The 27,149-nt window shown below is 37.8% G+C and overlaps 1 pseudogene; it reads right to left on the reverse strand.

Annotated features, from left to right (window-relative positions):
* Positions 1-552: 552 nt before the first annotated feature.
* LOC118675666 overlaps positions 553-27,149 on the reverse strand; it is a 132,081-nt pseudogene continuing 105,484 nt past the window's right edge.

A 27,149-nucleotide genomic window follows, 5' to 3' on the forward strand; every position in this document is an offset into this window, starting at 1 on the left:
CTGATTGTATTAATTTCATTGACATGCAGCACTGACAGTTATATTTTATAATTTAAATCTGATCACATATTCCTTCAAGTTAAATACATTAGATGATTATTCTTACCAGAAAAATAGCTTAAATTTCTTATTATGTCACAAAATAGTCTTAATAATCAGGCCTCATCTAATTTTTCCTCTTTACCTTCTCTCCCCTTATTTAACTAATTCTTTCCCCCCAAAGGAGGACTCAGCTGTGAGACTTCATTTCAACACCAAAGGATAGATCCATCCATGCTGATGCCTCTCAATGTGATAGACGGATCTGTGGAAGTTTCTTGACAAGGAGCAGGAAGAGCCCATGCAGCTGGGCTCCCCTGCCCAGGGACTGGCCCTGACTGTTGCTTACTTGGCATCTTCAGAAATGCAAAAAAGGTCAGATTTAAAATGTTAAAAACGGTTGATCTTGTTGACAAAGGCAGACTCTGGGGCTCCTCTGGCTACAGACAGAAGTGATGTCACACCTGATGCCTACAGGGCATGTGACCTTGGGCCACAGAGTGCAGCAGGCCGCTAGCCCTCCTCCCCCTCCTGATCCGCCAAGTGAGCCTGCTGCTTGTGCACGTTCCAGTGCAGACTCTGGGCCAGGGTCTCGGTCCAGTCACTCACAGGGGCTCGCACGCAGATGGAGGGGAGCGGGTATACCGCACTAGGTGGTGCTGCTGATGCTGTCTCCATGGCGGATCTCCTGCCTCTTCCGTCCATTGCAGGACACCCACACGATGTTCCGGTGACAAAGCGATCTTGAGCTCTACTCCTGAAGGGACCAGGATGGGCCGGAATGGCAGTGAGTGGGGACAGATGCGCATGATCATGATGGCCGACATGGGTTGGATCATGGAGACCCGCGCTGCCACCTTGTATGCTGCCGGTCGGGGGATGGAGACGATCATGCCATCACCCTGCACTGTGATGATGAAGTATCCGTCCAGGTAGACATCCACGTTGGACAGGTAAGAGGAGGGGCCTCTGTCAATCACCATTTTGTTCAAGACCTGCTTGAACATGTGACTGTGTGACCTGCTTCCTGGCCTCCGTGTCCCAGTCGGAGTCTGGGAACTCATTCTCACTGACCCCATTAGTCATGGCAGTCTTCTTCCCTCTGAGCTCCTTCACGACCTTGACCTTCAGCCAGCTCCGAAGAACAATAGCTGCATTTCCCTGTATCGCCTGAGTAACTTGGGTCGGAAAGTTCTGGAAGTTGAAGGCGGTCAGGAAGCCTGGGGAGCCCAGGTACAACGCCAAGACCTGAGGCACGCTGCGCTGGGTGTGGGCACTCAGCTGCAAGAGGAGGCAGGCACAGGGCAGGGTCCGTGACCCGAGGCAGATGATGAAATCGGTCTGGTCGGAAAGGTCGTCAAGTCTTCTCTGAAGGGGCAGAACTTATTCACCGGCCAAAACTGTCGTCTCCTACGATGGCAGGGCCTTCTAGAACCTTCTCCACATACACGATGGAGTTGTTCTCCTCCATCAGGTACACGCAGAGGGCCTTGAAGGCTGCAGCATGCTGGCCTCCTGGGTCTTCTTGATGGCGAGGTCGTTCTTTGGAGACTTGCTCCACGTCAGCCGTGGGCTGGCAGGTCCTGGGTGTGCACAATGGTCTGGGGGTTCTGCAGCACACAGGCCTTGGGTCTGAAAGTGGTCACTGGGCACGGCGCACAGAGAGCGCATCCCCCTGACCTCCTTGGTGCTCGCCAGGGCGGCGTGGCAGGCAGGCTGCGGGACTGGGCGCGACCGAGTTGGGTGGCCCAGAGTGGTATCCTCATCCCCTGGCAGCACCGCAGTGGGAGGAATCGCATCTGTGCTCGGCCCCTCTGCACGTTGACTTTCTCTGGCTCCATCTCCATCAATGATGAACCAGGGCTTCAGTCAGAAGAACGCTGATCCCTTTTTTGCCCTGGGGGCCTGCAGGGCCCTCCCTGCCCCCTGCTCCCAGGGGCCAGACACCAGCCAGTCTTAACTAACTTCTTACTCCACCCAAATTAATAACCCCAAAAGTTACTTCATACATTATGATATCTCACAACTTACAACAGCCTTTATGTGTTTGTTTGTTTATTTATTTATTTTGGTTGTTTTTGTTGTCAATCCTCACCCACGGATATTTTTCCATTGATTTTTAGAATGAGTGGGATGGGAGAGGGAGAGAAAAACATCCATATACATGAACCCCAACCAAGGTGGGGGAACCTGCAACCAAAGTACATGACTTTGACGGAATTAAATCCAGCACCATTCAGTCCCCAGCCATGCTCTATCCTCTGAGCCAAACTGGCTAGGGTACAACAGCCTTTAAATGTACTGTTCCCCATACCTATATTCTATTTTCTCTGGCAAACTTCATATTCCCGTCATTAGTGCTGTGTACTGTACTCAAAATATAATATCTACTCATATATTTTAATATATTTAATTAGATAATTTAAAGTTTCCTACCTAAAGTTTCATTAGATTTTAGTTCATAGGTACATAAAGTATATATTTTTTTCTATATCTCCCAGAAATGTTCTAGTAATATCTTCTGTGCTTTAGTGCTCTGCCTGTTTAATTGTTTATTTTTTAGGTTATATTTTTTCAACAAAGAAATGGATTAGTTGCTAAAACTAAAGAGTATTAAAATGCTTTTAGTGAAATACAACAAACTTCACATCCACTCCTCCATATCCTTAGATCCACTATGTAGGAAAATATTTTCAACAACTTCTGGTAAGGTATCTTTGAAAGTTATATGAAGACTCCTAAATTATATCATCCACTGTTATGTGTTTTAGTTATAGACATCATCAATTGAGTCTCTCTACAAAAGTTGAGAATCAGCTTACACTATAGACCTCATCCACCTCTACTCATCCCTCCATTTTATTAAGTTAAATTATTCTGTTTTGTATAGAAATATATGTCCTCAAGAATTCTTAATACTTAATTTTGATCCATAACAGTTTTCTGTTATTTTCTATAATAATTTATTGGGATGTTAAGGCATTGATAAATCTGATTATTTATAATATTAGGTATTACATGAACATTTAAAAGGTTTTTTAAATGTTCCTTAATTGTTGAAAGTACTATTACAGATATCCCCCCTTTTCCCTGATTGACCCCTTCCACTCTGCTCAGTCGCTCCCCCCGAAACCTCCACCCAGGCCTACTGCACTATTTTCTGTGTCCATCAGTAATGCTTACCCTATATAAAAAAAGGTCAATATGTAAATCAACTGAATGGCGGAATCACGGGTTGCTATGACGCCCACTGACACCAGAGGGCAGACACTCAAGGCAGGAGCTGCCCCCTGGTGGCCAGTGTGCTCCCACAGGGGGAGCATGGCTTAGCCAGAAGTGGGGAGTGGACCTAAGCCGGCAGGCAGACATCCCCTGAGGGATCCCAGACTGCAAGAGGACACAAACCGGGCTGAGGGATCCTCCCCAATCCCCAGTGCATTCACCAGGCCTCTAGTATACATATAATTTCTTTGGTTAATCTTCCTGCCCTCCTCTCTTCTCTTTCCTCTGATATCCATCAGTCTGTCTGTGCTTCCATGTCTCTGGATCTATTTTGTTGTCAGTTTATTTTGTTCATTAGATTCCACCTATATGTGAGATCATGTGATAATTGCCTTTCTCAGACTGGCTTTTTTCAATTAGCATAATAATATCCAGATTCCTCTATAATGCTTCCAAGGGTAAAAGGATTTTAACTTTGACCTTTGAGATCTTCCGATCTATAATATAAACGTTGTAATAGCAGTAAAAAACAAAATAATTTATATTGCATACATACTGAATGACTATAAGCTATAGATTTGTGTTTGATTATGAGGTTATGAATTTATAATTGTAAGTATAAATTTAGGTTAGAAGTCACTTTCTATATCACAGTTACAACTTTCAATGAGCAGTTGGTATTTTCAATAATTCTGCCTCATTAAAAATTACTTTTACATCCTCAAATAAGTCTAGTTTTCACCAACTTTGTTTTTACAGTTTATTGATTTTTATTTAGTTGTTTGTTTTCCATTGCACCTGTCAATAAAAGTATCTTAATTCTAATCTAATATAATGTTAAGTTACTTTTTATAGTTCGCAAGATGATAAAGGAGGATTGTGGTGGAAGAAGCAGACAATTTCTAATCATCTCTTTACTAACATAATTTATCTTTTCAAACCCAATGTTCAGAAATATAATTAGTGTTTACCAAATGTTCTTTCTCCCTCTCTTCCTCTCTTTTTCTTTCCTCTCTCTAGTAAACTCTTATCTACATCTCCCCCTCCCCGGGACCCACTCTTTTTAACTCTGTCTCTTTGCAAATGGTCAAGGTATATTGAGTCCTATATATTGTAAAAACTTCAGAGGTTTATTTGTTGTCTTTTGAACCATTACATTTATATTTTATTCCAAAAAATTATTTGAAACTTATTATAAATTACTAATTTATTTATTTTGTCGATAAATTTAGTCAAAAATAGCAGAGTTGAAGTGCCCTAGTGAAAGATAAGGTTTTGCTAACAGCTTCATATCTAAATTTGGCTTTTTTTTCTTTCACACAGCATGACTATAGCTTTCAAATGGATTTTGCTCCTGGCAATGCCAACTTTTACCTATCATTTCCGATTAAAAATCATGTGTCACTTGTGTATTTGGGCATGCATACCATACTGAAATATTTAAGAAACAGTTCCTATTTTTATTTTGTTTGATCACTTTCTATTTTCTGAGGAATTTTGTTGAAAATTTCAGAGAATATGTAACTTAACAGCCAAATAAGCTTTGAATTTATTATATATTTCAATAAATGCATTTGGGATCTGGATTATACTAAATGTGTACATGTTTTATTATAAATCCCTTCATTTACTAATATAAATATATGAATTTGCACTTTAAAATAAATTGTTTTATAAAACACTAGAGGCCCGGTACACAAAATTTGTGGTAACTGGACCTGCACTCTCTTACAATCCGGGACACCTTGGGGGATGTGCGACTGCCAGTTTAGGCCGGATTCCTAGGATTGGGCCTAAACTGGCAGTTGGATATCCCTCTCACAATCCAGGACTGCTGGCTCCTAATTGCTCATCTGCCTGCTTGCCTTATCACCCCTAACCCCTCTGCCTGCCTGCCTGATTGTCCCTAATCACCTCTGCCTGCATGCCTGATTGCCCCTAATCCTTCTGCTTGCCCTGCCTGATGCCCCTAACCACACTGCCTGACTGCCTGATCGCCCCTATCCACTCACCTGCCTGCCTGCCTGATCGCCCCTGCCTCTGCCTTGGCTCCTGCCATTGCAGCTTTGTCTAGAAGGACATCCGGAATGATGTCTGGAAAGTCATTTGGCTGTCCAGTCTAATTAGCATATTATGCTTTTATTATTAGAGAATAGATTATCTCAAAGAGCTCCACACCAAGACACATCATAATTAAAATTCCAATGGTTAAAGACAAAGAGAGACTCTTAAAAGCAGCAAGAGAAAAGCAGTTAGTAACTTACTAAGTAGTGCCCATACAACTGTCAGACACAGGAAAAGTATCAGCATTTAATATTATCCATTAAAGAAATTTATTTATAATTTCATTCATGATGACAACTTAGAAAGATCCTTAACTCACCTCTTCCATAGACACACCAAATCGATAGCTATATATGGAACACTATTTTCTGATAAAGAACTGAAAACTGACAAGGTGACCCCTTTACATCAGGAAAATGGGAGAGAAACCACATTGAACCAGGTAGAAAAGGCTGACATACAATTTCATCATAAATCCTATCCTGCTTATAGTGACCCACAATCAGGTAAAAACTCACAACCAAGAGCTTCTCCCTAAGGATTGAAGGGTTTATCCACATTAAACAAACAAGTATTAAGAACAGCACCTAAGAGATAAGCCTCCAAAATATCTGTCTTTGAAGACCAGTAAGGCTTGCACCCTCAAGACCCTTGAGGCTGTGGTGAACTGAGGAATGGCTCCTAAAGGGCCTGCAAAAAGATTTAACTCACCCCATTGTCTCGTGCAGCAGCAGCCCTTTGTAAAAACATGCAGACATATGAAAGAGACTAATTTCCTAGTTTTAAAAACATTTGCATACTTTAGAAGCTGCTGATTGTCTGCCTTACAATCAGCCTGTATTTAGGTGCTGACTGATACTCCACTTTGGAACAATGACTGGTCTTGGCACACCCTCAACTACAAGAAGCTAATAAAAATAATATAAGCTGCTTGGACAATCACCAGGGTTTGAAAGACATCTAAGGACTAGAGGAGGGTTGAATGATAAGCTTCATCTCCTACATAAGACCAACCCTTCAAGGAAAGATAGCTGCTTCATCTAATGCATAAAAATCAACACAGATTTAAGCAAATTGAAGAAACAAAGAAATGTATTCCAAATAAATGAACAAAATAAAACATTAAGAAAAAAATCTTGATGAAACAAAGACAAGTAATTTACCTTATAAAGAGTTTAAAGTAATTGTCTGAGAATTCCCACTGTTGGAAATAGAATGAACACAGAAAGAAAATCAGTAAAGAGATAGGAAATATTTAAAAAAAAGTTCCAAACAAAAGTGATAGAGACACAACATACAATAACTAAACTGAAAAACATGTAAAAAGGGTCCAACATCTGACTAAATGAAGCAAATGAAAAGAAAAAAAAAAATAGTGACCCTCAAGACAGGACAGAGGAACCCATCCAATCAGAGTAACAAAAAAAAAAAAAAAAAAGTAAAGATATCTTAAGAGACTTAGCAGACAACATCACATAGACTAACATTTGTATTATAGAGATTTCAGAATGAGAAAGGGGATACAAAAAACTTATTTGAATAAAGAATGGTTAAAAACTTTCTTAATCTGAGGAAAGAAACAGGCATGCACACACAGGAAACAGAATGTTTTTTAAAAGAGTAACCCAAAGCATCCCACAACAAAGCACATTGTAATTAAGATGTCAAAAGTTAAAGAAAATAAAAGAATATTAAGTGCTGGAAAAGAAAATCAACTTATTACATACAAGGGAACCTCATATAATATCAACAGATTTTCCTAGGAGAGACTTTGAAGGCCTGACGAAGAGGCAAAATATAATCAAAGTGCTGGGGAAATTAATGACATAGAGACTAAAAAGACAGAAAAGATAATAAAATCAAGAACTGGTTTTTGGAAAATATAAACCAAACTGGTAAATCTTTAGCCGGACTCACCAAATTAGATGTAAAAGAGAAAACTGAAACTGATACCACAGGAACACAAAGAATCATAAGAGATAACTATCAACAATTACATGTCAATAAATTGGACAAAATAGAAGAAAAGAATAAATTCCTAGGCATACAGCCTTCCAATACTGAATTCTGAATAAATAGAAAATCTGAATAGACTGCATGCTGGTAAGAAGACTGAATCAATAATTAAAAACCTCTCAACAAACAAAAATCCAGAAACAGATGGCTTCACTGGTAAATTATATAAAATATTAAAGGACAATTAATACTAATCTTTCTCAAACTCTTCCAAAAATTAGAAGAGGAGGAAATACTTCCAAACTCATTTTATGAGGCCAGTGTTAATCTGTAACCAAAACTAGAAAAGAATGCCACAAAAAAATTAAATTATAGGCCAATAACCCTGATAAACACAGATGCAAAAATCATCAACAATTTTCATCATCAGCAAATTTAACAATACATTAAAAAGGGTCACAGCAAGATCAAATGGGATTTATTCCAGAAATAAAAAAATGGTTAAATATCTACAAATGCATGTGATATATAAAATTAACAAAAAATGATAAAAATCATTATGATCATGTCAATAGATGCAGAAAAATCATTTAACAAAGCCCAACATCCACTTATGGTAAAAACGATAAAAATTGTCAACCTAATTGGTGTAGAAGGAATTTCTTTCAACATAATAAAGGCCATATATAAAAAGCCCACACAGATAGCAACATACTTAATGTTGAAAATATGAACTTTTTTCTCTAAAATTAGGAACAAGACAAAGATGGCCACTCTCAGTACTTTATTCAAGGTAGTATTTGAATATTTGGCTAGAACAATAAGGCAAAAAGGAAAAAAACAACACCAAAACAGTAAAATAAAACTGTCACTATTTCCAGATGGCATGAAATTGTATATGGAAAACCCTAACAATTCCAACAAAAAATCCTTAGAACTTGTAAATAAATTTAATAAAGTGGCAGATACAAAATCAATATACAGAAATCCATCAAGTTTTAATATACTGATGATGAACAATGAAAAGGAGAAATTAACATTTACAATTGCATGGAATAGAATAAAATACCTAGGGATACATTTAACCAAGAATATGAAAGACCTGTACATTGACACATTGATGAAAAATATTGAAGAAGACACACAAAAAGGAAATAGAACAAACTATGTAAAATTTGTATGAAACCATATATACACAAATACAAAACCAAGTAGCCAAAGCAATCTTGAGAAAGAATTACAAAGTTAGAGGCATCACATTCTCTTTTATCAAACTTGGCATTGGCATAAAAACAGACACATAGATTGTTGGAACAGAATAGAGCGCCTCAAAATAAACCACTCATATATGGTGAATTAATTTATTACAAAGGAGCCAAAATATACAATGGGAGAAAGACAGTCTCTTCAGTAAATGGTGCTAGGAAACTGAACAGTCACATGGAAAAGAATAAAACTGTATCACTAGCTAAGACAAGATTAAAAAAAAATTAACTCAAAATAGATTAAAGACTTTAATGTAAGACCTGAAACCATAAAACTCCAAGAAGAAAACATAAGTGGTAAGTTCCTTGACATCAGTCTTGGCAATTAATTTTTTCAGCTGACACCAGAAGCAAAGATAACAAAATAAAAAATAAACAAGTGGGACTACATCAGACTATAAAGCTTTTGCACAGCAATGAAACCATTAGCAAAATACTCAGTCTACTAAATGAGAGAAATATCTGAAAATATAAAAAATATTTATATATTTAATATCCAAAATATATAAAGAATTCACACTACTCAATGGCAAAAAAAAAAAAAAAAATCTAATTAAAAAATGGGCAGTGGATCTGAAGAGACATTTTTTTTTTTCCAAAGTAGACATACAGATGGCTAACAGGTTCATGAAAAGGTGTTTGGCATTCCTAATCAAAAGGTAAATGTGAATTAAAACCACAGTGAGATATCCTGTCACACCTGTCAGAGGGACTATTATAAAAAAATGACAACAAAGAGTAAGTGTTAATGAGGCTGTGGAGAAAAGGGAACTTCTATTGTGAGAACGTAAATTGGTTCACTGACTACTGAAAACAGTATGGGTATTTCTCAAAAATTTAAAAATAGAACTATCATATGGTCTAGCAATTCTACTTCTGGGTTTTATCTGGAAAAAAAACCACAAAATACAAAACAAAACACTTACTTATAAAGATATATACATCCTTTTGTTTGTGGCAGCTTTACTGCAATAGCTAAGATATAAAAGCAAACTATATGTCCACTGATGGATGAATTAATAAAGAAAATGTAGCATATTTTCAATGGAATATTATTCTGCCATAAAAAGAAATGAAATCTTGCCAGTAGTAAAAATATGGATGGACCTTGAGGGCATTTTGATGAATGAAATAAGTCAGAAAGAAAAAGAAAAATAACTTATGATCTTTCTCATTAATATATGTAATATAAAAAACAAAACTAAAAAACAAGCTCACAGAAGATACAAAGAATAAACTGGTGGGTTCCAGAGGCTGGGGGAGGGGAGATGGGCAAAGTAGATAAAATATGTCAAAAGGTACCAACTTCCAGTCATGGGAATAAATATGTTATGGGAATTAAAAAAAAAAGAAAAGAAAGAAAAAGCATAACAACTATACTTAATACGATATTGCATATTGGAAAGTTGCTAGGAGAGTAGACCTTAACTGATCACATTTTAAGAAAACAAATCTGCCCCTTGCGGTTTTGGCTCAGTGGATAGAGCATTGGCCAGCAGACTGAAGGGTCCCAGGTTCCATTCCGGTCAAGGGCACTTACCTCCATTGCAAGCTCCTCCCTGGCCCGTGCCCTGGTCCGGTCCATGAAGGAGGCAACCAATCAATGTGTTTCTCTCACGTAGATATTTCTCTCTGTCTTTCTCTCTCTCCCACGCTCTCTAAAAGTCAATGAAAAAATATCCAAATATCCTCAGGTGAGGATTAAAAAAAAAAAAAAAAAAACAAGGCATAAAACTATCACTATGTATGATGATAGATATTAACTAGACATTATGGTGATCATTTCACAATATAAATAAATATCAAATCATTATGTTGTACACTTAAAACTAATATGATGTTATATGTCAAGTGTACCTCAACATAAATAAATTGAGGGAAAATGTGTATAGTATGTTTCTTGGGGTGGCCTGTATTATCAACTTAGAATCCTCTAAAAATGTGATAATCTAGAATTAAATATTTTCTTTTTAATTTTTACATCTTTCTCTGTAGGTGCTTTTATTAAAAAATATATTTTATTGATTTTTTACAGAGAAGAAGGGAGGGGAATAGAGAGTTAGAAACATCAATGAGAGAGAAACATCAATCAGCTGCCTCCTACACACCCCCTACTGGGGATGTGCCCTAACCAAGGTACATGCCTTTGACCTGAATGGAACCTGGGACCCTTCAGTCCGCAGGCCGATACTCTATCCACTGAGCCAAACCAGTTAGGGCTCTAGGTGCTTTTTGGTGTCTTTTATGAGTAACAGAATGAAGATAACTTGATTTAATAAATTTTTAATATTTGTATCACTGACAATACATCATCTTCAGATTTTGTCATTAGTTACATAAAATACCATGTAATGGAAACATGAGCCTTCATAGTTTTCAAAATTTTAGTGACTTCTTTAAAAAAAAGTCCAGCCAAGCATTGAAGTTGGAGGGTGCGAGTTAGGTAAGGACACATTTGATGGAGAAGCTTCTCTTAGAGCAGACAGCGCACATTCCGCTTCCCATTATGGAGATTTGATATGTATGTCAAACCCACTCACTTTCAGTCCCATTTATGGCACTTACTTGATAGATCTGATAGTCAAATTGAGTCAAATTCAGTCAAAATGACTTTGAAAAAATTAGTCCCAATACAAAATGGTTTTAGTATGTATAAGGCAGAATTTTATAAAGATAAAATTTTAAAATAATATTTTTATGATCATACAGGATAATGATATTTAAAATGACAATGTTTATTACACATGGTCAATTTTTGTTAAAAGAAAAATAGAGTATAATTGATTTTTTTTCCTTTTGGAAAATATATATTCTTTAAAGTATTACATTTTCAAATATTTTGCAGTTAAAGGACTGAAAGTACTTTAGAAGCTTGGACCTTACCTACCCTATTGGGAAAAATATGAAGGAACCTAAAGTAAAATAACATTTGTGATACCTTAAGAAATGATGCTAAATTCACCTGAGGAGCTATCTACGTGGTTAATTCTTTACTGGGATCTTAGAAAACAGAATTAGTATGAAAAAAGAAAAGTGTCTCTTATTCTAAGAAAATCTCTTTACTGTTTTCTTCACAAAAATATTATTTTATTTTGTTAAATTCAAGATATCATCCAATCAAAATACATTCTGATTTTACATATATTAAAGTGTGAATAAATGTGCATTTTAGAAATGATTAAATATAAGAGAAAAGGTGCTAATGCAAGACTGCATTTTTAGGGCAAACAAACAACAATATCAGTAACAGAAAAATAATAATTTACTTAATGTTGTCAAATACCAAAATGTATAGAAAGCCACATGGCAGCACACATTCAGGTGGTGTACTTTTTATTATAGAATGAATAGTAGCTATCCCCTCATTCTGTTTATAAAAGGTTGTGACAGTTTTAAACACAAAGAAAAATTATATCTTCTGAATATTTTAGACAATAAAATGTTGAAGCACAAATTTTAAGGAGTACACCTACAGGTTTCTTATTTTTGAAGAAAATATGATATCCTCAGCAAGTGCCATTACCTTAGCCTAACCCTTTTGTTGATAGAGATATTTTGATTGAAATATTCACCTTCCTCATGATTTTATAATTTATCATATATTAAGAAAGGAAAATAATAGTGAGATCTGATGTAAAAGATACATTGCTTATCCTTTTAGTTTCAATTAATATAAATACAAGGCAGACATGTTATTCCTGGTTGTGGAAAGGGTAGATTTGGAGAGAAATTTTCTATATTGCTTTTTTTGTGGTCAAAATCAAAGTTGTAAGTCAATCATATTTAAATATTTAGGATAAATACAGGGAAGTAATTTAACCAGAATGTTTTTCAGCTTTCATGAAATATTAACTATATCCATTGGTGCTCCTTTTCAATTGACATTATTAAGAAGTGATAAGGTAGGACAACCCATCCAGAAGCAGGACACTTCTGGTGTGTAACTTTGGTTTAAGGGCTCCCCAGAAGCCTAACTAAACTTTTCTACTAACTGTACTGTGGTCTGGACTCTTGTCTCTGCATCCCTCCTTTGTTCCTTCTCTTCTGCACAATGTTCAGAATTGCATCTCAGGTGGTTGGCTCTCCTTGTCTCCTGTCCCTGCTCCCTGCCCCTGGAGGGAGTTCCCTCTGATGAACTTATTGCACTGCACTTCTAATCTAATCTTGGTTTCTGCCACTCAGAGGACTTGAACTGAGGCAATATTTATTTAAAAACAGAACAACAAAAACCACATGTTGCATAACTCCATTTGTATGAAATACCCAGAATAGGCAAGTCCATAGAGAGACATATTAGTAGTTTCCCCTGGAGGAAGGAATGGGGAATGACTGCTTAATGGGGAGGAGGTTTCCTTTTGGAATGAAATGTTCTAGAACTAGATAATGGTAATGCTTGAACAATACTGTGAATTTACTAAATGTTACTAATAGAAAATTTTATATATATATTTTACAATACAGAAATGCATTATTTAAAAGGGGGCCTCATTTCTTTATTGTTGCTCATAGTGTGATATGTGAGATCCCATTATAGGGGTTTCTATAAGGGAGTCTATGATATATAAAATTGGAAAAAATCTCAGTTCAATAAAATTAAATGGGTGTTTAGTTTTAAAACAAAACAAAACTCTTGAGTGTTCCTATAGCTTCAATTTTCTTATAAAAATTAATATATTGTTTGATAGTGAATTATAGTATATCAATTGTATCACAATTTTCAGATTTCTAGCAAATATACAATTACTCCTTCTACACACAAAGCCTTTTTTAATGTTATAATACCAACACTACAGACTGAGGGGTCAAAGTAATTATTTTGTTTATTAGTAATATAGTTTTATAAGGTGCCACCAGATATGATACAAAAGCATGAATGCCTACTATATGTAAAATGTGCATTCATTTCAAAGTAAATGATAGGCTACCTTTCAGATTCATTTATATTTCATTGTGGAATTTGCTAGAGGCTCCTCAAAAGATTTTGTTACCAGTAACCAAGTCCCAGATGGCTTGGAGGCCTATGCTGGACAGAATAATTCTGAACATTTCTCAGGAGAAAATCTGGTCTAACTGCTGATTCTGTTAGTAAAAATCTTTGTTATTTAGTATTTATTGAGCACATTTATGATGCTAACTAACCTTCACATACTAGACACCGATCCTCTTCTTTTGCACAATTGACAGTGTCTTCATTGTTCTGTCTTAAAGGCTCCCGTTTTCTGTAGGAATTCCATAAGGCAGAAAAGTGTTTAAAAAATACTTGGTTCATCTCCTTTGAAATGCTTTACTTATAGGCAATTGTGATTATGAAAATAAAGGTTAACCTGAGTATGATAATTTTCTTGTTACAATATCACTTTTAAGGTGCTTATGAAGGCCATGTCATGCCAATTTTTCTTTATAGATGTTTCTAAATATCTGGTTTAGTTATATCAATTGATTATTATCTAAAAATGAGCTTAAATGCAATTCTCTACCCCAACTTAATTTATTTCTTGTAAGAAAAACTATCAGCTATACACTAAGACAATTCATATTTTAGTCAGAATAATATAAGAATACTCAGTCTCATAAAGTAACCATTTCAAAAAATATTTGATTACATCATCATAATAGTTCACCTCTTTTATAATGAAAAATATCAATAAATCTGTAAATTATTATGGAAAGGTCAAACATAGTGGTTTCCATGATTTCCCAAAATCCCAAATTCACTTTTGAAAGTTCAGTAATGTTTAAACTCATACAAATAAAAAAGATACAATGAGGGATATCAATGGAGGAAAGATTATAATACATTTTTGAAGACTTAAAAATGATGCAAAAATACTGATAGATGAAAGGAAGGCTCCCGTTTTCTGTAGGAATTCCATAAGGCAGAAAAGTGTTTAAAAAATACTTGGTTTTTTAAACCAAAAATACTTTCTGATGCATATGTGAAGGGCTTAAGTAAGGAGGGATAAAATCTACCATGCAGAATTTAAGAGAGAATTTGTTCTCACAGAGGTTTGGGCCAACTGTGGTTGAGAATACAAAATGAAACTTACAGTTGAGGTTTAATTGAAGATTGACATATATGGCAGTCATCTACTTGCTCTAATTCCATGGCTGTATTTAAAGTATCATGAGATTTTTCAACAAAGACTCCACTAAAAAAACAACAAACAAACAAAAATACATCCTCTAAAGAAACTGAAATTGAGCAATAATCTCTTTGCGAAAGTAAAAAAAATGTAGAAAGTGGATTTCAAGAGAGAAAGGGCGGGGGGGAGGGGAGAAAATGTAATTGACACCATGGGTACATCAGTGCTAATAGTTTAAAATATATACAGCAGCTTTTTAATTTTTTTAAATCTTTATTGTTCAGATTATTACAGATGTTCCTCTCCCCCACCCCCCGCCATAGCTCCCCTCCACCCAGTTCGCACTCCACTCAAGGCCCCCCCCCCCCCAAATGACCTCATCCATAGGAATAAGTATTTTGTCCAGTATCTTCCTGCATCCTCACAAGCCCTTCCCCCCAAGAATTGTCAGTCTGCTCCCTTTCCATGCCCCTGATTCTATTACATTCATCAGTCTGTTCTGTTCTTCAGGTTTTTTATTCATTTTATTTTTAGGTTCACTTTTTGATAGCTATGTATTTGTTGTCACTTTGTTGTTCATAATTTTTATCTTTACCTTTTTCTTCTTCTTCCTCTTCTTAGAGAATACTCTTCAGCATTTCATATAATACTGGTTTTGTGGTGATGAACTCCTTTAGCTTTTTCTTGTCTGTGAAGCTCTTTATCTGACCTTCAATTCTAAATGATAGCTTTGCTGGGTAGAGTAATCTTGGTTATAGGTTCTTGGCATTCATCACTTTGAATATTTCTTGCCACTCCCTCTGGCCTGCATAGTTTCTGTTGAGAAATCAGCTGGAAGTTCTTTGGGTACTTCTTTGTCGGTAACTAACTGTTTTTCTCTTGCTGCTTTTAATATTCTCTCTTTGTCTTTTGCCCTTGGCATTTTAATTATGATGTGTCTTGGTGTGGTCCTCTTTGGATTCCTCTTCTTTGGGGTTCACTGTGCTTCCTGGACTTGTAAGTCTATTTCTTTCACCAGGTAGGGGAAGTTTTCTGTCATTATTTCTTCAAATGGATTTTCAATGTCCTGCTCTCTCTTCTGCTGGCACCCCCATAATTCAGATGTTGGGACGTTTGAAGTTGTCCCAGAGGCTCCTTACACTATCTTCATATTTTTGGATTCTTTTTACTTTTTTCTTTTCTGGTTGGGTGTTTTTTGCTTCTTCGTATTTCAAATCGTTGACTTGATTCTTGGGATCCTCTAGTCTGCTGTTGGATCTCTGTATATTATTCTTTATTTCAGTCAGTGTATGCTTAATTTCTGATTGGTCCTTTTTCATATCCTTGAGGGTCTCACTAAATTTCTTGGAGGTTTCTAAAAGATTCTTGAGTAGCTTTATAACTGTGGTTTTGAACTCTATATCCAGTATTTTGCTTTCATCCATTTCTTTCATTTGTGACTTGTTTCTTTGTCTCCACATTTTGGCTGCTTCCCTGTGTTTGTTTCTATATATTGGGTAGCTGCTAAATCTTCTTGAGTTGATAGAGTGGCCTTGTGTGGTAGGGGCCCTATAGGGCCCAGTGGCTCAGCCTCCCCAGTCACGCTGACTTTTTGTCATTTAACTGTTCATGTTATTCTGTTATAATTTTTTTTTTTTTTTTTGCGATTTAAGACCAGTGCAGCTTTATTGGCTCAGTTGATGGACATTATCATTGTCTGACCCACCCTGTGCTTCCTGTCAAAACGCCTGCAGCACATGCCCGGCCCTCCTGGCAGCCCAGAGAGTGTGCGCTCCCGAAGGCTCTCGCGCGCACTTTCGCCCTGTTATATTTTTTAAAGTTACTGTAATATTTGTAATAGTGTCACCTCTTCCATTCATGATTACAATAATCTAGTATACTCTTTTATTTTTATTGGTGAATCAAGCTAAATTTTTGTCAAATTGTTTGATCTTTTTAAAACACGATGGTTGGTTTAGTTGATTTTTCTATTGCTTTAAATAATTACTATGTTAGGTTATTCTTTTTTGTTGTTATTGTTAAACTTTACCCAAGGATATTTTTCCATTGATTTCTAGAGAGAGTGGAAAAAAGGGGGAAAGATAGAGAAACATTGACATGAGAAAGACACATCAATTGGTTGTTTCCCACACACCCCCTGACTCAGAGGCTGGGGATCAAGTTTGCAACTGAGGTATGTGCCCTTGACAGGAATTGAACCTGTGACCCTTCAGTCCATGGACCTATGCTCTAACCATTGAGAACACTGACTACGGTTAATTATTTATTTTATTTAACTCCTTTCTTATCTTTATTATGCCCTCCCTTCTATATGCTTTACTTTCAATTTGTTCTTCTTTTACCAGTCTCTTCAGTCTAAGAGGATGATGATAATTTGAGGTATTTCTCATTTTTTAATATAAATGTTTGCAGGTATAAACACCCCTCTAATCACTATTTTAGCAATTTCTCACTTTTTGTATATATTATATTGATTTTCACTTATCCAATTATTTCTAATTCCCCTGTTATTTCTTGTTTGGCATTTTAATTCTTACATAATCATACATTTCTCAATTAAAAATGTACATAAATAATAATTTATATATACCAATAGTTATCTAGCTATCCATTTACTATGCTATACTCTGTGGATTTACCTTGGATATCTACTATACTGAGACCTTTTGGAGAGAAAAATGTCATGTGTCTTTTTTAGAGAAAATATAAGCAAAGAAAAATGAGCTTTCATAGGAATGTTTCAGTTGCAACAGCACTCAGAATATGTAATGAATCCCTACTGCTCTCTTCCAGAACATGAGGACTTCAGGACCAGGGCTATCAGTACATCATGCTTACCTGTAAGGCACCAAGAGAGTTTGTGAAGTTACAAAGATTTTTTTTTTCCACTGAAACAATTCTAATGGTTTTGAACAAATTTCTGAGATGCTTTCTTCAAATAAAATGTGGTTTTGAGGGGGTGAGTGAGATAATTGATAAAGCAGTTTGCAAACACCAAAACAAAACAAACATTTTATAAACACTAATCATTATTTGTGTCTTTATAATAAAGGGTTTAGACATGGATACCTTCAAGTCTCATGGGTGGTGCCTGAATATACTTTCAAAAGTCCAGAAAGTTTTCTCTAAAAGACATTTTGAGAGATCTTAAAGTACCAACTAAATGGTAATTGATAGTCACCGCTAACAGAGAGAGATCATTGCAACACTTGATTAACTTTGCTAAGTAAGATCCATCCTTGATAGAAGAAGTTGTTAGAGGGGAAAAAAGGAAGTCAGAAGGAAACACTCTAAACATGTGTCATTTCAAATTAATATTAGTGCTGACTACTAATATTACTACTAGTATTATGCCCATAGGAGTGGCAGATAACTACAGCTATAGGAAATGTGATTGCTTAGAGACTTGAAGTGTCTTACACTGTTAAGAAAAAGAAGGAAGATGAGGACAAGAAGAAAAAGTAAGAGGATGAGTCATTTTCAGGAATAGGCACAGACACATGAAGAAATTAAGAATTCATTGAAGGATTTTGTATTGGTGGCACCCAACACAATTTGTTTTCCTTCCCTTTAAAGATCAAGCATGGCACATTCACATATTTAGCGAACTCTAAATTAGAAGAATCAATTTGAAGCTAAAACCTTTTATCCAGGCATCATCCAAGGTTAGTTGTTTTGGTAGGACAGGGTGTCACTCATTTGCCATCAGTTGAAATCGTGGCATACAATGAACAAAAGATTAGGCACTTCTATTTCCACCTATTTCCTACTATGAGAATTAGTGGTAATGAAATAAGTATCATTTAACTTTAGAAAATGTTTTCTTTTTTTTCTATAGAAATAAAAGTCTTGCTTGCAAAAGATTTCAGTTTTAAAGTTTGAGTTACTATGGTAACTTTATATCTTCCTACAGTTTTAAATTAATTTTAGTTTAAAATTGACATAAAGTGATTTAAAGAAGGATTTTAAAACTGAGTACATTACAGAGTGTTTCAAATTTCACACCCTTTCAAGGTTCATGTAAAATGTATAAGGGGCAACTGGATATTTTTAGTATCCAAATGATTTAATTTATTTTTATGTATATTCATAATTTTTTAACTTTTTAAATTTTTATATATAGTCAATAAAGTTTATTTAAGAATGCTAGTATCATGTGAACATGTAAGTACGTAACATTTTTTAATTAAAACAACATATATGACGTATTACTTTATCAAATTGTCTCACTATATTACCTTTCATTACAATAATCATCCTCTATATGCATTTTTCAGTTTATATGTGAGGTAAGTATTCCTATGCAAAAAATATGTATGTATTGACATTTCTGTTTGTCTGCAAATACGCTTCAATGAGTAATCACATATTAGAAATATTAGGTAGCTCACCAGTCAAATTTTAAGTCCTATACAGGGTAGGGTAAAAGTACCTTTACAGTTGTATGTGAAACAGAGTTTATTTTTGAATTATTATTAATTATGTATTATTTTCCATACAAACAACTATAAACCTACTTTTATCCCACTCTGTGCATATATACAAACATTTTCAAAAATAATACTATAAAGTGGTGCTTAAAGTTTATGTCATTGCCCCAAATATTTCCGTGTTATTAAGCTAATTATTATATGAAAGTTTGCATGTAAATATATGTGAGGTATACCTGAGTGTTTAAAGATTTAAAAATTGTTTCATCAGGGGTAATCTGGCTTAGAAGTCACAAAGTAGGTGTGGAGCAGGAAACCAAGATTTTCAACTCATAGTATAACATTTTCTTGTCTTTCCAATAGTGCCTTTCTGAAATATTTTAGCCCTATAATTATCTTTTAAAAAGAACACTAACACTAGAGCCTAATAAATAAAAGTAGAGCTATTCTAGCTAAAATTAGAATAACCTATTATTCCACTTATTCTTTCCACATATCCACACACTTTTGTGGTACCTGGAGATACCTTTGGCTCCTTGGAGAACTTTTAAAACATTTTATTGCACCCAGTTGACAATTCAGGAAGGTGAATTATATTATTTAAGAGAATTTACCAAAAAATTCTGGACTTGAAGAAAAGGTACCTTCCTCCTTTTGTCTTACTATTTGTGAAGTATCCTCTAGGGCAGAGGTTCTCAACCTGTGGGTCACAACCCCTTTGGGGGTCGAATGACCCTTTCACAGGGGTCGCCTAAGACCATCAGAAAACACATATATAATTACATATTGTTTTTGTGATTAATCACTATGCTTTAATTATGTTCAATTTGTAACAATGAAAATACATCCTGCATATCAGATATTTACATTATAATTCATAACAGTTGTAAAAGTACAGTTATAAAGTAGCAATGAAAATAATTTTATGGTTGGGGTCACCACAACATAAGGAACTGTATTAAAGGGTCGTGGCATTAGGAAGGTTGAGAACCACTGCTCTAGCGTATGCATACTCCCTCCTTAGTTGCAATTTCCCTTTCCTTGGTTTTAGTTACCCATGGTTAACCATAATCCAAAAATATTAACTGGGAATTCTAGAAATTAACAATTCATAAGTTTTCAATTATGTGCTGTGCTGAGTAGCATGATAAAATCTTGTGCTGACTGGCTCTGTCCTGCCCAGACTTAAATCATCATTTTTTCCAGTGTCTCGATGCTGTACATACTCCTCTCCCATTAGTCATTTAGTAGCCACCTCAGTTATCAAACTGTCATGGTATCACAGCACTTGTGTTCAAGAACCATCATTTTATCCCTTACTCTTTGAGACAGTATGCAGGGACCTAAAGAGTATCATGCTAAGTTAAATAAATCAGTCAGAGAAAGGCAAGTATCATATGATCTCACTCATATGTGGAATCTAATTAATAAAATAAACTGATGAAGTGAGTGAATCCAGAGACATGGAAGCATGGAACAGAGTGGGGAATCTCCGAGGGAAGGCAGCGGAGGGTGGGAGGGTGGGAGGTAATCAACCTAAGACTTTGCATATACTACTATGCATATACATATATGCATAACCCATGGAAATAGACAATAGGGTGATGAAGGCCTGGTGGGGAGCATGGGGCAGGCTGGAGGGGGGTCAATGGGGAAAAAGGTGGACATATGTAATATTTTCATCAATAAATACTTTTTTAAAAAAAGAGCCCTCATTTTAATAATGGCTTTAAAGAGTTCAAAAGTAGTGGTGCTGGCAGTTCAGATATGCCAAACAGAAGCTGTAAAGTGTGTGTGTGTGTGTGTGTGTGTTTAGCTGAAACTTCTTTACTTAATAAGAAAAGAAAAAAAAAAACTAGTATGCTGAGGTTGCTAAGTTCTACAGTAAGAATCCAGCTTCTATCTGTGAAATTGCCTAATTTATATATTCATCTTTATCACAGGTATGTACTTACAGGAAAAAAAAAAAACACACAGTATCTATGTTGGGTTCAGCACTCTCCATGGTTTTAGGCATCCACTGGGGATCTCGGCATGTACCCCTGTGGGTAAGGGGAAAGTACTGTACTCAGATTAATGTACAGTATCCAATGCAGTCCTCACAGCAATTCTGGGCATTTTCAAGTTGGTATAATCACTTAATAAAGGTATAAATTAAGGTCCAGACATTTTAAAGGACTTGCCAAATGGCACACAGCTTGTAAGTTGCAGAACTGGGGTTGGAGCCTGTGTTCATCAGCTGCCAGAACTTGCAGCTATTTCCATAGAAGCCAGGGAAGGAAGGATCAGAAGCTAAATATGCATTTACCTTTTTCAAAATAAAATAACTAAAGAACCAAATAAGATGAAATGAGCATAGTATATGTCATTTCCCCACCCACCGCCAAACATATACAGGAGATTTAGCAAAGATAGAAGGTATTTCATTTGGTAAGGGGAGCAGATATTTGACAGGAAACGAAATTACAGGATAGTTGGAAGAAATATGTAGATCAAATTTAAAGCAGAACCTTAATATTAAATCATTTTAGTTCTATGGGTACATTTTCTCTCACCCTTTTAAGAACAGTATGGGCTGATCTTATAATGGATCATCACTGATGATTCTTGCAAATAACTGGATACGTGTATGGACATGAGGAGGAGACAGATGCTTTCACAATGCTAAAAAGATAAAATAATACTTTGGGTATCACTGAATAATTAAAAAACAAATATTTTACAAAAAGTTATTTAGCTTTAAACAATGAAAGATATTTCTCTTCTGTTTGTCTTAATTTTGGTGAAAATCATAATTTTGTGTAAACGTCATAAATTAACAACTATTTATTACTCTTTTTTTACATAAGAAAACAGGTGTCTTATTTGCTTAATATTTAGCAGCTTGTTAACAGAAAGTGTTTACAATGAAATGTTTTAAAGTATTTCAATTTCAGCAACCATTTTAATTATGATTTTAATGTTATTAATTCAGCTGAGTAACCCAATATGATAAATGATTTATCAAACATCAATGTGTCCAAAACAAAACCTTTTAACTCCCAGTCAACAATCCTGAAAACATGGCTGAGAGTTAAGCTGTGCATCCCTGTCTTCCAAAATACATGCCTCATGAATATTTGGCATGAAAGTATCAAAAGCTTGAATTATTACTCACTGCATACATTTAAGCTAATATTTAAGATATACATGTAGGCATTTTATAGTAGAAGTAGAACAAGGGTACAGCAGAACCTATGAAAGTTTCAGTTTTTATCTCCACATTCCTTGGAGAGCTCTCTGAGAACCCAAGTGATCAAGAACACTTGCACTGCATTTTTCCCTTTCTCCTAAAGACTTTTATGAGGAGAGATCAGTCTCAAATGAATGCCCAAGGCATTCAAGAAGTAAAAAATGCACTGCCTAAGAAATGTTAAGCCATTCTATCTATATTCTTGTGTGATAATGATAATAATACAATAAAAGCATATATAATACAGCAGTTCACAATGCCCTTTCTTATATTGTCTCATCTGATTCTCAAAACCTCTTCAAAAGCAAGTATAGAATATCATGTTTCAAAGATTCAGCTTTGTGAATTATGCATTCACAGGCAATTTTAAATGCTCAAGAAAAAAGGTACACCTTCCCTTTGCACTAATAATAATAATGAAGAGCTCATATCTACTGAGGTGTTAGTTTGTGACAGGCACTATTCTAAGTTTCCAACAGCATCTTACTTAATCCCCATAACAACAGTTTTGATACCTAATGATGACCCTTTTTACTGAAAAGCAAATTGAGGCGTAATGATATTTATAACTTGCCCAGCGTTATAGAGGTAGTAAATAAGAAACCAGATTTTTAAACTCAGGCAGGAAGTTCAGCTTTAGAGTTTCTACTTTATTACCAAAAAGTCAATCCTCTTTCTTATCCTAAAGATGTGTTAGGGAAATCACACACACACAGGAAAACATATAAGAAGAGCAAAATGTTGCTCTTTTAGACCTTTCTGGGTTTTGGATAACACTTAAATTCTTAAGTTTATTTTACCACCCAGATCTGCTGCCACTGTGCACCAATAAGGCACTCCATATAAGATTTTTAGACAATGTTCTCAGTAATAATTGACTTCCTTGGTAGAATGGGAGGTGTTGCAATTTATGTATACCTGACATACATAAGCGTGATAGTAACTGATATTGTTCCTTTTGATGTCACTATATTTATAAGAAGGAAAATTGAATCATACGAGCTGAGGAGTAGAGAATAAACAATTGTTTAATTTAAGTATTAGCTAGGAATTTGGAGAAAAGTCTTGAGTTATTTACATAGAGACACCTCAATGTGCCAGAATAAAATAAATGCAATAAATCAGGCATACATTTTACAGGTGACGGTTGATGTTTAGGGTAGGGAAGTGTCATGACTAATGTTTTCCAGGTGTTGAGATACCCCTACTAGGGTAAAGGATCAGTTGTTGCATATGGCCCCCTCTGCAACTAAGAAAGAGGCACAATACCCAGTTGGTATTTTTGGATTTTGGAAACAACATACTAGTATTCTTCACTCTGGCCCCTTTACTGAATGACCCAAAAAGCTGCTATTTTGAGTGGGTCCCTGCCTTAGTCAGTTCAGTTTGCAAATAAGATACCATAAACAACAGAAATTAAATTTCAGCACATTGTGGATTAGGACTTCAATGTATGAATTGGGAGGAATGGCATAAATAGGCTCAGAATAAGAGAAAGACTGCTGGGCCATATGATCCAGAATATCCAATAGTGCCTAAAGGATCAGTGGCAGATAAGGATATGGTTTGGAACCTTTGGAAGCCCCTATAGATAAATTACAATACAGGCCTTTAGGAGTTTGGAGCAAGGCCTGACTTTATCCACAGAAAAGTAGTTTCCTGTTGAGAAACAGCTCTTGGCCTGATGTTGGGCCTTAGTAGACACTGAAAGTTAAGCAATGAGGCACCTAGTTACCATGTAACCTAAGCTGTCTATCATGAACATGGTGTTATCTAACCTACCAAGCCATAAAGTTGGGCAATCACAGAAATATTCTATCATAAAATGGAAGTAATATGTATATAATTGGGCTTGGATGTGGGAAACTGTTTATTGCCTTCACTATCTGATAAACATAGATAGAGAACCCCCAAAGGCTGGGTGCCTTTGAAGCCCTAGCGAAAGTTGGAGCTAGGCGTCACCTCTGTTTGTCCAGACAGTGGTGGCTGAAACTACTCCCCCATTTATTATTATGTAAATCCTTGCTGATGGGCTAGTCTGCCTGTTGCAGGGGGTCACCTGCCTAAGTGCTATGCTATGGGTGCATCCCAGATCAATAAAAGCATGGTGAGGCCTGTGCACGGGAGGAAGTCCTTCCCCTTGAGTTGGACTTGCCTGCCTGGTCCCCCAATATTCCAAATTATCTCGTGTCTTTTCCTCTCATTTGTTGTGTGGCTCCTCTTTCAGATACCGAACCCTACTCCACGCAGAACGTGGAGGGAGTATTACTTGACACTTGGACAGACCCTGAAGAGTAAGTAATCACATGAAAAAGTGGCCTAAATGCCCATGGTTCCCATTCCTGCTACACTGCCTTCTCTCTCTCAGCATGCATGTATGGCTTCATGGAGTGTTCCTTGTGAGCAGTTGACAAAGGAAGAGAAGATGGGCCTGATTTATAAGTGATTCTGCATGTTATGAAGGCACCACTCAAAGTGGACAGCTGCAGTATTATAGCTCCTCTCTAGGAATTCCTGAAGGCAACCTTCTCAGTGGACAGAACTTTAATTCTTTTATTTATATTTTAAACTAGAGGCCCAGTGCATGAAATTTGTGCACTGGGGGTGGGGGTGGGGGTTCCCTCAGCTCAGCCTGCACCCTCTCCAATCTTGGACTTTTCGGGGGATGTCTGACTGCCGGTTTAGTCCCCATCCCTGTTAAACTGGCAGTCGGACATTCCTCTCACAATCCGGGACTGCTGGTTCCCAACCGCTCACCTGCCTGCCTGCCTAATTACCCCTAACTGCTTCTGCCTGCCAACTTGATCACCCCCTAACCACTCCCCTGCCAACCTGATCACCCCCTAACCACTCCCCTGCCAGTCTGATCAACACCTAACTGCTTCCCTGCTGGCCCAATCGCCCCCAACTGCCCTCCCCTGCCAGCCTGGTAGCCTTAACTGGCCTGCCCTGATGGCCTGGTAACCCCTAACTACCCTCCCCTGCAGGCCTGGTTGCCCCCAACTGCCCTCCACTGCTGGCCATCTTGTGGCTGTGGGCACTGCCATCTTTGAAGGCATGGCAGTAAATTAGCATATTTCCTCCTTAATGGTTGTGGGCACTGCTATCTTTGTAGCCTGCTGCTCAGTCATTTGGTTGTTCCTCACTAACCCCCTGCCAGCCTGGTTGCTGCACGCAGCCTGCTGTTCAGTCATTTGATCGTCCCTCACTAACGCCCTGCCAGTCTGGTTGCCCCACGCAGCCTGCTGTTCTGTCGTTTGGTTGTCCCTCACTAGCTACTGCCGGCCTGGTCACCCCATACAGCCTGTTCAGTTGTCCGTTCAGTTGTGATGGTCACTTAGGCACATCCTATCTAATAAAAGAGAAACATGGTAATTAGCCATACATCCGCTACTCTTCCCATTGGCTAATCAGGGTGATATGCAAATTAACTGCCAGCCAGGATGGCGGCCGGCAGCCAGGCAGCTTGAAGCGAACATGAGGCTTGCTTGCTTCAGTGACGGAGGACTCCAACGTTCCCCGCCTGCCACTGCCGGACTCTGAGCTTGCATTTTGAACATTGTTACAAATATAGAAGCTGAACGAAACCCCAGAAACCTGCTTTCAGCCAGCCGGGATCTCAGAGCTGGAGTTGAAACAGTGTTTCGATTGTAGAACCCAAACAAATCAGATACCTGCTTTCAGCAGCCGAGGCCTAAGAGCTGGAGCCAAGCCTCAGAGCTAAAGCTGGCCAAGAATAAAAAGAAAAAAGAAAAAAAAAGGAGTGGTTGGGAGCTTCAGTCACCCCCCAGCCTGAAAACAGCCCTCAGCCCCTCACCCAGACTGGCCAGGCAACCCAGTGGGGACCCCTACCCTGATCCAGGACACCCTTCAGGGCAAATCAGCCGACCCCCACCCGTGCACCAGGCCTCTATCCTATATAGTAAAAGGGTAATATGCCTCCCAGCACCGGGATCAGCAGAGCCAAGAGGCTTCCCAGCACAAGGATCAGCATGACAGGGGGCAGAGCCCAAACCCCCTGATCGCCCTGTGGCTCTGTGTGTGACAGGGGGCAGGGCCACAATCTCCCTATCCGCCCTGCTCTGTTCTTGACAGGGGAAGGCACCCCAACCCCCTGATCAGCCCTGCTCTGTGCCTGATAGGGGGGAGCTCCCCAACCCCCTCATTGCCCTGCGGCTCTGTGTGTGACAGGGTGCGGCGCCCCAACCCCCTGATCGGCCCTGCTCTGTGGGTGATAGAGGGCAGTGCCCCAACTGCCCCCCATGGGCCCTGCTCTGTGTGTGACAGGGTAGAGCCATAACCTCCCCATCGGCCCTGCCCTGAGTGTGACAGGTTGCGGCGCCCCAACTCCCGATCTGCCCTGCTCTGTGTTTGACAGGGGGCGGTGCCCCAACTCCCCTATCGGCCCTACTCTGTGAGTGACAGGGGGGAGCTACCCAACCCCCGATCAACCCTGCCCTGTGTGTGACAGGCTAAGGAGCCCCAACCCCCCTGATTGGCCCTGCTCTGTGTGTGACAGGGGGTGGCGCTGCAACCTCCCCATTGACCCTGCCTTAAGTGTGACCGGGGGTGGTGCCCCAACCCCCCAATTGGCCCTACCCTGAGCGTGACTGAGGGTGGCATTGCAACGTCCAGATCCACCCTACTCTGTGCATGACAGGGGGCGGTGCCCCAACTCCCCAATCAGCCCTGCTCTGAGCCCGACCACGGGCAGCACCTAGAGATTGGGCCTGCCCTCTGCCACCCGGGAGCAGACCTAAGCCAGCAGGTCGTTATCTCCCGAGGGGTCCCAGACTGCGGGAGGGCACAGGCCAGGCTGAGGGACCCCTCCTCCCCCCTGAGTGCACAAACTTTTTTG

This window comes from Myotis myotis, unplaced genomic scaffold, assembly GCF_014108235.1.
Source record: "Myotis myotis isolate mMyoMyo1 unplaced genomic scaffold, mMyoMyo1.p scaffold_m19_p_2, whole genome shotgun sequence".
NCBI lineage: Eukaryota > Metazoa > Chordata > Mammalia > Chiroptera > Vespertilionidae > Myotis > Myotis myotis.